The following is a 12,454-nucleotide window of genomic DNA, read 5'->3' on the forward strand; positions in this document are numbered from 1 at the left end:
CTCAATGCCTCCTAGTCTTACCCTTACCCTTGTGGCCAAGAGCGTCGGTGCCTTGAGTGAAAGGGTCAGGCGGACGACGTCACCTAGTGCCAGCAGGTTGCGTAGGTTGAGTCGACGGAGCGTCCTGTAGCTGAGACGGTCCATGCTCCTCATAACCACGCTCCTCCTCATCCTCATCCTCGTCCTCGTCCTTGCCTCTGTGGCCCTAAAAAGTATCCACAGTGGTGCAGGACGAGCTCTGGCCTCCCAAAGAAGTACCTCCGTGAGTAGAAGTACCGAGTCGTACAATCGTGTCTGACAGTCCTATGGCTGGTGCGTGTGCCTCCATCGCCGCTCTAGTCCCACAACCACAATGAGCAGCAGCACGGCCCAGCTGACGTGCTAACCTTTGGATTTCAAAATTTTATTAGTCACGCACAATTCAATATGGTTTGCATGTCAAACTAGTGGATGTTATTGTTCAAACTTACTGTAAGAAAGTTCTGTGTCATTGCCCTATCATGTACGCCTATTTTTTAGAAGTGTTCAATGTCAAGCACAGACTGTTTCAAAGTGTTTCCCTGCAAACAACGGCATTAACAGTTACACCGCTAAAATTAGAGGAACCATGGTCTATATGGATTGCTATTAAGTGTTCATTCGCTAAAACTATAGATATCATGGTCTTTATGTGGTGCCAGTAAGTTCTAAATCTCTTAAAACATAGCTATCTTGGTATTAAGTGTTGATTCGCTAAAATTATAGATATCATGGTCTTTATGTGTTACCAATAAGTTCTAAATCTCTAAAAATATAGCTATCTTCGTATTTAAATGATGGGATTAGAGTTGACATTACCACTCGGTCCAATATAGGTGCAGCCTCCACCTGCGTCCCTACCCTCATTGCAAGGTCATACGACGTATCTTCATCATCCGAGGACTTAATGTCGCCGTAGTCTGCTTGGGTCCATTGCCCCTTCACCTTGGTCCTTGTTGCACGTGTTTACCAAGATAGGTACGCTCTGAAGTTGTTGTTCGTGTGTGGCTGGTCATTAACGTACAAGTTCTCATGTAGGAGGTCCCAATTGTGGATGTAGTCATGATGGAAGGTCTCGAAGTCCGTCTCCTTTTTCTGCTTCTAGCGATCGATCCTGTAGGTAAAATAAATGAATATGCAAATTTTTAGGCCCAAACACAATATCTTAACAAAATGAAATCAATAGCAGGCCATAAACTTATAGAGGATAACATTATGCATGGCTTAAAAAGCAAACAATTTTTTGAACAGTTTGAAGACGCTTACTTGTGCAAGTCTATGGATGTCGAAAATGGCTCGACGGGCCACTCCTGCCTCAACCCAAACTGGTGTGCAACCCTGTGTGGTAGGTGGAACTCAACCGTGTAGAAACAGATCATCAGGTACAGGTCTTCGTCCTCGCTGCACATGGTGCTCAACCCAATGTGCTGGAACTATTGGTCGTCGTACAGCTCCCAAGTAACCCACGAATGATTTATTAGTGAATTAATGCTTACATTGCAAAAACAAATTAGTATGTCAAATGCAACTAACTCACCATCCCTGGCGTAAGTGTGTCAAGCTCGTTGTCGAACTCAATGTAGGCGCGTTTACCCCGAGCGAAGGGACCCTTCACCTAGTCCCAAAGGTACTCATACATCGGGCGACGTCATGTGCCAGGCACCTAGAACCAGTCACGAGGAGGCAGAACTGTGGGCTGTCCCACAAGTAGACGTGACCACATCTAAAGCTGAAGCAGGTAAACACAACCTCCTAGCGAGGAGTTCTATGAACTCCGGTGGCATGCCTCGCAAAGCTGGCGGTATAGGAACCCTAACACTCTAGAAGCCTAGTTGTAGCCCCCCGCCGTGTCCCAGTCAGTGAGACAGGGGAGGTACATCCATGATGCGGTGTCTCCCATCCCATTGGGGAAGCGAACACAACCAAACAGGTGCATGATCCATGCCTTGCAGTAGTAGGTAATTGTTTGCTCATCTACAAAGTCAAGACACTCACCAAAGTTCTGCCTTAGCCAGCTGATGAGTACTCCAGAGGTGTGGGTACTCGGTGTCTCTGGAGGAAGCTCTCTCCCAAGGAAGAGCTGCACTCGAGCTTTGCAACCAATAGCAACGCACTGGCCAATAATTGGTCGGTCTCTTATACGGAGACCGAGGAACTTCTGCGTGTCCTAAAGAGTAACGGTCATCTCACCGCAAGGAAGGTGGAAGTTGTGAGTCTCTGGCCTCCACCTACAAAACAAAGACCAAGTACTACGGTCATGTGCTCATCGACAAGTGAAAATATAAATGTAAGTGGATTAGTTCATAGTTATTTTACCTATCGACCAGAGCTGAGATCGCCGCGGGGTTGATGACGGGCAACCCACGGTGAACCTGGAATGATACAACATCCAGGCCAGCCCTCTCAAGGAGAGGAGTGTACCTGTCGTCGTGCTGCATGTCCTCGTACCTATCATGGGTTCGAGGACGAAGAGAGTGCAATTCCTATAAACAACGGAATTTATTAGATTAATGCGTGAACACAAATACATATGCAGTGCAAAAAAATAAAGAAGTAGAATTTAATAAGTTACCTCCCCCTCCACGGTAAGTGGTGCTCCTCATAGTACGGCTCCAGTAGGTGGAACGGCTCCATCCTACAAAAAAATTGAGAAAGTCCAAATTAGTTAAATGTAAATAAATAATTAACTCTTCCATACTAGTAAACATGCTTCTCAAATTGGACAATTAAAAAATGAAGTACATTGAACAGCATCGGCAATTCATAAATGAGATTCATTTGTTATTTGCACCTAACTAAACGGCCAATGGCATGTACGTGATTTATGCCCAAGTCTCCCACATTTGCCACATTGGTTTTGCTCGGGGTCAGTAAGAAACAGGGTTGCTCTGCCACGCCTTGTTCTAACGGAAACCTGGTCCATGACTATCTTGTGTCTCATCCTCTTCCTAGTTCCACGTTTGTCCCAACATGTACCTGGGTCCGCAATGTACCTCGGACTTGTGTATGGTGGCCATTGCCCCTCGCCTAGGTAAGGCTCGAAATGGGGAGACCAAGTAAGTACAAGGCTGTCAACGCTGAACTCCCACGGTATCTTGGTCTCGTAGGCAAAGTTGCGATGCTGAGATGCTGCAACATAATAAGAACAAGGAAAGTGGTACTCTCTGGTTCTCCCACATCTGCATGAAAAATTACTAAGTACCACAATATAACTCCTTGATGGCCGGACCTCACCATCAGACGTTGTACCACCCCTTTCCGTGACCTGGTACTTGCCGGTGTTGTGATCAAAACATTCGACATCATGTGTGAGAGCCCTTTCCTTTGCCTTCTCTAGATGCTTCAGAGGTTTAGGTGCACATGCCTGATTATTCCTCTGTAGTGCCATTGCTTGAGCGTGTCTCTCATTAAACCATGCAACCAACCTATAGAAGGTGAATGATACAATGGCATTGACGGGCATGGCACGTATACCCTTAAGCACACTATTAAATGACTCGGCCATGTGGCTAGTCTAAAACTCGTACCTCCATCCACCATCATTGTAGGCTCTTGTCCATTTTTTTAGGTTCTCTCATCAATCCTCTCAGCCACTGCCTACCTTCTCCATTTGTTGCCGTTTTAAGCTGCTCTAACTTCTCCTTGAAGAACAACACCTCAAGCATGCGAGCAACTTCCTCGAATAGAGGAAAGTTGTCCTTCATACCATCCTTCCGAAGTAAATTCTCGGCAAGGTGCTGAGTGCACCAATGGTGGTGCAAAGGTGCATACCCCAGAATCTACTCCTGTATGGCACTGAGTATGCCCTGGTGTCTATCAGATATGACACCAACTTCCCTACCAGGGCCAATGACATGTATCCAGACAAGACGCAAGAACCATTCCCAACTATCTTTGTTCTCCCTCTCCACCAAAGAAAAAGCCAAAGGAACCAATGCGTTGTCTACGTCATAGGAAATGGCTACCAATAGTGTGCCCATGTACTTGCCAAGCAAAAAAGTACCATCAATGGATAACACTAGACGACAGTGCCTGAAGGCCTCGATGCACTGGGGAAAGCACCAGAATGCACGGAAGAATATCTACCTCCCGTCCTTCCATTCATTTGGCTTTGGGATGTACTCGTAATGCATGCTTGGATTTGTTGCTTTCATTGCATTGAACATTGCAGGCAACTACTTGTACCCCTCATCCCAGTCCCCACATATCATCTTTCAGGCCCATTGCTTTGCCCTCCATGCTTTCCCATACTTTATGTCATACTTAAATATCTCTTTAGTCATCTCCATAATTGTCTTGACCTTCAAGTTGGGCTGACCCTTCAATGTTGTGTACAACCTTCTGGCAATGAGGGTAGAGGTCAACTGTCAATGCTTCTGATTTAGATCATTTTGGGCACAAGTGTGTGGACCTAAAATTTTGGTTATCTTGAACTTCCCTGTGGCCTTCTATTTCCGAGCACAGACGCTCCAATTGTAATATGCATTCTCGCACACCACTGTGTAATGGCGCTCCACATAGGAGTGCCTCACCTTGAATGGTATTTTACGCCTCACAAAATATTCCTGTAACCACCTTCTCAAGGTGGGCAAGTCCTTGAAGACCATGCCCTTCTAAATTTCCACGATATCACCGGCCTCAGGAGCCTCTAGCAGCTCGTCATCTCTTCCTTCTCCATAAGCATGTTGAGAATGACTGAGGTCGCTGTATTCATGAACTAGTGGATCACAATCAGGACACAGACGCCTAATGAGCTCCATTTCTCGTTCGCTTAAAGGTGCAACTAGGAGATCATCATCAGAATCAATGGCTTTTGATGTGCCATAAGGCTCCTCATCATCCGCAATATTAACATCCACACTATTAGAGGCTATAAACCCTGGGTCCATGTTGGTTGATAGAGGCACAGGAGGGCAACCATCAATATCAGGATTGTGTCCTGCATATAAAGCACAAATATGCATAGAATTGAGACAAAGGAATGAAATGAAGGAAGAATAACAGAAGCGAAAGTGTTACTAGGTCACTTACTTGGATGATTCTAGGTCAAAGGGATCTCCTGAGAGGCAGCAACTCCATCATCGGACTGACATTCTGCACCAACATCGGGACGTACTCCAACCTCATTCGGGGCGGATTGAGCATTGGGCACCAGAACCACATCTTCCACATCCACCTCGCGGTTGGGTAATGGAGGGTCAGAAGGTGCCAGATTTTCCGGTTCTAGAGAGAACCCACGAGGGGGTGAATACCCATAAGGGGTGGGATCATTGGACAACTTCTGCACAGCCAAATCCAAACATTGAAACTCATTCTTCATGACAGTTTTGACATATTTGCCCCATTGAGCCTCTGATGCAATTGGGACCAACCGCCTAAAAATATGGCCTGATTTACCATAGTGAAGTACCCCCTCAATTGAGATGCCATCCTCATTTGAGTTGCAATGAAGCTCATCACGAGCACTACCAAACAACTCAGAAAACAACGGCCGATTATCGAACATGAGAGGCACCCTTTGCATTCCAACAAAACTGACATTCCCAAACTCATCTTCCTCCACACTTCCTCCATGATACACGGTGACTAAGTTGTCCATCTAGTTGGTATGCACAACATCAAAGTTATTACAGGTTTAACTAATAAGGGTATAACTAAATTACATATATAATTATCCCACTGTCTACCTAAATAAATAAGTATCTAAACTACCTGTTACTACAAGTACTAACTATATATAACTTAATTACCTATCTAACTTACAAATAAACTAAATAACTAAATTAACTACCTACAAAAGTACATAAATAACTAACAATCAAAGAATATATCAAAATTACCTAAATATATAACCTCTACATAACTAAATTGTCTCACTAAACACCTAAATTAACTAACTAAATTACATCACTATATAACTAAATTAGCTAACTAAACTACCTAAACTAACTAAATTGTAAAACAAAATTAAAAAAAATAAAAACAATACCTGAGGCTGCTGGCCGGCCGAGGGAGAGGGCTGGCGGCGGCCGGTGGGGGGGCGGCGGCGCCGCTAGGCGTGGCCGTCGACGACCCGCCGGCCGGCGCGGACGCTAGGGAGAGGCGGGGGCCATCCTCACCGCCAGTGCACGCGGAGGAGGACGATGGGGCGACGAGGGCGTCCGAGGGACCGGAGCTCCTCGGAGCTGGTGCCGCGGACTGCTATGGTGGCGCGGGCGGCCGGAGGTGGTGGCGCGGGCAGCGGCCGCAAAACAGAGAGAAAGAGAGAAGGCGCGGGCGGCGGCTGTTGGAGTGGAGAGGAGGAAGAAGAAGACGGCGCGCGGTATAGGTATAAGACCTCGGCGCCAAGATCTGTGGCGCTGAGCTTGGCGTCATGGTCCGTGGCGCCGACCTACCTGCCACGTCAGCGCCACTTGGATGCCACGTTTTTCACGGCCAAACATCTCGGCGCCAAGACCTACGGCGCCGAGACGTGTTACCTCGGCGCCGTAGGCCACGGCGCCGACCCCCAGGGTCCAAAGATCCGTTTACGGAGCCTAGGGGGTTAAACGTAAATTTTCTTCAAAAAAGAGCCAAATTGCAAAGAATTAGGCGTCTTAGACATATGAGTGAACAAGCATTGCATGTATTGTGCAAGAGAACTTCTTGATGAACATTGCATTATTTTCTTAGCATGAGCATGGGTTAATCGGCTAGTTCACCAAATCAAATGGATAGGAAGCATTGCATTCAAGAAAAAAAAACATCTTAATTAACAGTTCTGTTTATCTTTTATTTTTATCACTGTAAACTCAGGGATATAAAAGGTCATACATGTACCTGAAGCTGAATCTGAAATCTACTGATTGGTATCGATCTGTGTTCAACTTCAAAGAAGAACTTTAGAACCCTAGTTTTTCCTCCACCTTCTCCAATCTCCATTCTTATTCTTATATCCCAAATTATTGCTGATTCGTACCATCCCGCTGCTGCCATCGAGGAAGACCTTGTTTGAATGTACATGTATTTATCTCAATCTATATGGGTTGAAGTGTATTGGAGTGAAATTAAACTAAGTTTCATTTCAATCCACTCTAATACATGTAGATTGGAGTGAATGATTGACTAATGCATGTGAATGATCACACCAATCTGCAGGAAATTGCTGGCCATACTCGCTCTGGGCCCGCACAGTCGAGCAAGACACTGAACTTGGCCAGTTGGCCTGGTGCATCCATGTACGTACTACTGTGTCTGCCTGTCTGGTCAGGTCAAGCACCTCGACAGGGCAATGCACTGATGGCTCGTCCTTGCGCACGAACATGTGGCTGCACAGCGCTTGATCTGCTCTCTGCCTCGTAGTGCGGTCGTAGGACAGAGGTGATTCCTCGGCCATGACTGATGTGCACCTTGAAGACGTAGCCTCGCGTGCACAGGCGCCACACGATGAGCACTCGATGGGCAGAGGCGATGAACTGGACCTGGTGACAATGGATGGAGCGAACAACAAATAGAGCATGGAGCGAACAGCACATAGGTCTAGCCACCACTGAGTCGGCGACACGGGACAGATATTCGTGCACGCCGGCACCGGCCATTCTGGCCTTCGAATCGGTGACAAACTAGGGCCATGGCTGGCTGATGACCTCAGCGGTGCGGTGTGGAGGGTGGCACGGCGTGGAAGAGATGGCGGCGCGTTGTGGCGTGGGACAGCACAGGTCCGCCCACATCCACGAGGCAAGCTGAAAAATTCCAATTGTGGGCTGTCTTTTATAGGAATCACCCTGGGCCGTAAGATCTGAAATGGACGCAGTAGATGAACATAAAGTTACAGCCTGTGACTTAGCAGAGCAAAATCAATGAATCCGCTTCCGATTTTTTTTCCTTTTTCTGCGTGTCCGCTTTTTTCGGTTTCCGAGTCCGATGCAGTTTCTGGTTCTCCGTTTTCTGTTTTGCATGTGACCATGTACGCTTCCGATTTGCTTTCCTTTTTTCTGTGTCCGATGCATTTTCTTTTTTCTCTGTTCCTTGGCGTTTCCTGTTTTCATGTATGCTTCGATTGGTTGGTTATGTTTGGTTACGCACGTCCTGTCGTTTGGTTTTATGTTTTCCCCTAAAAAGTAATAAATATAATATTATGAGCCATTTGAACCATTGACTCTTTCCTAAGAAACAAAAGATTTGTACAACTAAATTATTGATGTAGCTTTGATTAGAAACAAAATTTATTTTTATTAAAATTTAGATCAGCTGATAGTACAATTAATCCATAAATTAAAATCTCAAGTAGTTTGTTATCTAATCCGGTCTAAATAAATGCATCTCTGTAACCCCGTAAGGAACTTCCTTGTTGAAAACCGAGAGATGTCTTATGTCATAAACATCAACGGATAAATCAATTCCGCCTATAAGAATATTGGCCGCCGCTCGTTGGGCACCTGCTCTTAGGGATTTTGCTGAGTATTTACCTATGCGGTCATCCATATGAATCGTCGTATAGGTTTATGATTGAGATTTGGAGCTATATACGAAGAGTAGGTACAATGTAGATGAAAAACAGTATCTGGGTGTACGTATTGTATTCCAGAGTGCTCGTAACAAGATGATGTACTCAGCTATAATTTAATATAATTCTTCTTTCGTCTCAAAAAATATTCTAGAGTTATCATAAGTTAAACATTTTTATGTTTAACCGAATTTATATAATAGAGCATAAATATTTACGATACTATATGAGTATATTATGAAAATATACTTTATGGTGTATTTATTGATACTAATTTGGTGTTATGATTTTTGATTTTTTTTATAAATTTAATAAACTTAAAAAGGGCTTAAGCGGTTATACCTGAAGCAAAATGGTGGTTTTGCCCTTGTTTTTTAACTTTGTGATTTTATACCTGCGATTTCAAAACGAAGGGAGACTTTACCCCTAAGTCCACCTAACGGTGTTACCTTTTGGACAGAAGGACAAGTTTGCAATGTATTTTTATCCCTATTTTATTGTGATATTTGTGTTTTTAGCCTTATTTTCAGATGAGCAGTTTAGCAATTTTGATATAGAATTAGACAATTCAATTAGTTCAAAACTCAACATTTTTTTTAGAAAAAACGAAAGCATTTCAACTAACAATCTATATAAGTAGAAATTAATATCACACATGTTGCATTAATAGCAACACACCAGTTCCATATAATATGCCATCATGCAGTACCATATTAGATGTCAATATATAGGTCCAAATGACTTGTCAAACACCAACATACAGGTCTAAATGACACGCTAAACAAAAACAGGAACTAGTAGTGAATTCGCTAGGCACCTAGTATTGAGATACATATCAAGTATTGAAACCAAAATAGCAAGCCTCCCAGAGGTTCCTCCTCTTCTTTCCCTCCTTCCTATTCCCCTTAACAACAAGTTTCAATTCACCGTGAATTGGCCTACAAATCACAACAAAAAAACGAATATACAAGTTAACAAATCTAGACATCACTACTATTTCACAATGCATTGAAAGCACCCATCTCAGAGAATAAAGAAAATACCTAAGCGGATGTCCACGAGCTGGCCGGCTGGTACTTTGAGGCAACCGGTGTGCCCTCTTGGAGTGTGCAGCTGTGGGCTGCTCGCGCGCCCTCCAGCCTCCTCCATGCGCCCTCTGCTGCTGCTACGGGGCACTGGCTGGTGAAGGTCGTGGGGCCACCGGGAGGGCCCAGCCGCCCGCCTGGGTGGGGAGGGCACTAGCTCGCGCGGTGCCCCTGCCGCTTGGGTGACGAGGACGCCGTCAATGGGAACCCTAGCCACCGCGCCTAGGAGAAAAGTTTTTGCGGGTGTGGTTGTCTTTTCATGTGGGTGACTACCTAGGAGGAAAGTTTCTAAGGGTATGGTTGTCTTTTCGTGTGGATGCCTTTTCTTTTTAAATTTTTTTACCATTTAATCCATCCCAAGCTAAACGATGCTACAAAGTAGAGGTAAACGGTGCTTCGTTTCAAAATGACAAGAGCAAAATAACAATTTTAAACGAGGTGGTAAAATCACCATTAAAGTCAGAGTAAGTGCAGAAACACCAAATTTCTAACTTAAAAGATTGATTTAACACTTTCTGAGATGTGGCCTAAAATTTTTAGTAACAAATCCGCTGTACGGCCCAAAGCAGCCCAAGCAACTCCGGCCCAGAATCCCCAATTGAGCGAGCGGCGAGCGCCGAAAAATCGACGGCGCGAAGGCCGAAGTCCGCCGATTGCCCACGGCCGATGACCCGTGCCACATCTTCGCCTCCGTTCGCCAGTTCTCGGAGCCCGGAGCCAGCGGACTCCAGCATGTTGTTGTCGATGACTACGAAGTGGAAAGTGGGCGCGGTGCCCCGATGGCACATCCAGTGGCGAAGCTAGAGCCAAATATAGAGGGGTGCGAGTAAAGTTTAAACTTTTAACAAAATTTTATATATAATTCGTAAATTTTGGTGGTTTCATGATTTTTTTAAAAATATCATATTTTATAAATGTTACCATATTCTATAACACGAGTTTGTACATATCTTGGCGATTTTTTTTGAGAGACCCGGATAGAAGCGTACCCTCGTATACAAGAGCGCACACTCATCCCTATATACGCAGGCACATACACTTTATCCCTATAAACACCTCTGAAATAGTAAGTTGGACTGGCAAATCTTGAGATTGACGAAGTCATCGTAGATGTCTCACTATTGACGTGCACATCTTTTACCAGTGAAGAAGTGGGACAGGCATGTCCACATGCATTATTTGTCATGGCTCCGACTGCTTGCTATAGTGCATGAAGGCACCCGAGCCGGTGAAACAAAAAATAGTAGTTCTAGTGGCTCCTCTAGTTCATTTTAATAAGATAGATAGAAATGGCTTTCTACTATAGTACACTGAGGAGCCAGAGCCATAACTTAATCAAGTTGAAGCTGTACCAAATGGGAACTTAACAAAAAAAAGATGGAGTGCACAATTTTATTTTTGGTATATGATTTTGCACTGAAGCTAAAATACAAAAATGTGAGAAAAGCTAAAATACACTACCGGAGATCGGCTCTTTGCCGAGTGCCAGGTGGTTTGCCGAGTGTTTTTTTTCGGGCACTCGGCAAAGCCTTCTTTGCCGAGTGTTTTTTTTGACACTCGGCAAAGAGGCTCTTTGCCGAGTGTTTTTTTTCACACTCGGCAAAGAGCTTCTTTGCCGAGTGTTATTTTTTTTTTGACACTCGGCAAAGAAAATTTCAAAGCATATTTTGAAACAGTAAATTAATTCAAATGAAAAAGTTTTCAACTACAAAGTTGTATAACTCATCAAGATGTACAATGTTTGTTTTGATCTTTTCTTTATATGACAAAGTGAAAGTAAATTTGTTCATAAATCTAACATCTCTATTGTAGTTTATGAAACTACAAGAGAGATATATAAGATTTGTGAACAATGTTAGAACGACCATGTCAGATGAACAGATGACCAAACAAGCAAAATAAACTATGTAGATATCGAAAAGTTATGAAACATTGTAGTTGGCAACTTTTTGATTTGAAAACATCTTGTCATGCAAAACTGCATTTGAATTTCAAAATTTTAAAATTCGAACTTTTTAAACGACCTCGGATGAAAAAACAACCAAAATAAACTCTGTAGATCTCGAAAAGTTATGAAACATTGTAGTTGACAACTTTTTGATTTGAAAACATCTTGTCATGCAAAACTGCGCTTGAATTTCAAAATTTTAAAATTCAAATTTTGTAAACGACCTCGGATGGAAAAACTTCCTAAACTAAAAGTGTAGATCTCGAAAAGTTATGAAACTATGTTGTTTACAACTTTTTTATTTGAATTCGTTTAGGGCCTCAAACATGCAATTTACACTCGGTTTAGTATAATATATTAGGAACTAAAACGGAATACAGACACAAGTGAGAGTGTGGCGTAGTAGTAGAGGAGGTATGTGCACAGCGGGAGGTCTCGGGTTCGAATCGCGTCAGCCGCGTAGCCATGAAATTCACGCGAAAAATGTCGGAGATGGGTGGGTGCTGACCGGTGGGGGCCTCCATCGATAAAAAAAAATTCCATTTTTTTGGGGTAAAAATTCTCATTTTTTCGGGTTTTTTTCGGTTTCAACTTTGCCGAGTGTCGGTACTCGGCAAAGGCTTTGCCGAGTGCCCGACAAAAGACACTCGGCAAAGACGCCTTTGCCGACGGGTTATTTGCCGAGTGTTCTTTGCCGAGTGCAGCACTTGGCAAAGCCTTTGCCGAGTGTAAATTGGGCTTTGCCGAGTGCCCCTGATTTCCGTAGTGATACGTTGGTTTCAACGGTGGAGTATAATATACTTTTTGCATGCAACTATTAGGACTTTGGCTTTGTTTAATCAACCGAGCTAGGGATATATGATATGTTTGATAGCTGGCATGGGATTAAAACTTTTTTTTTTGCCGCTCAACCTTGGT

The 12,454-nt window shown here is 43.9% G+C and overlaps 1 pseudogene; it reads right to left on the bottom strand.

The window, feature by feature from the left end:
- Positions 1-515: 515 nt before the first annotated feature.
- On the bottom strand, positions 516-3,406 carry LOC136488665 (protein MAIN-LIKE 1-like; annotated as a pseudogene).
- Positions 3,407-12,454: the final 9,048 nt, after the last annotated feature.

This window comes from Miscanthus floridulus, chromosome 10 (assembly GCF_019320115.1).
Source record: "Miscanthus floridulus cultivar M001 chromosome 10, ASM1932011v1, whole genome shotgun sequence".
Taxonomy (NCBI): domain Eukaryota; kingdom Viridiplantae; phylum Streptophyta; class Magnoliopsida; order Poales; family Poaceae; genus Miscanthus; species Miscanthus floridulus.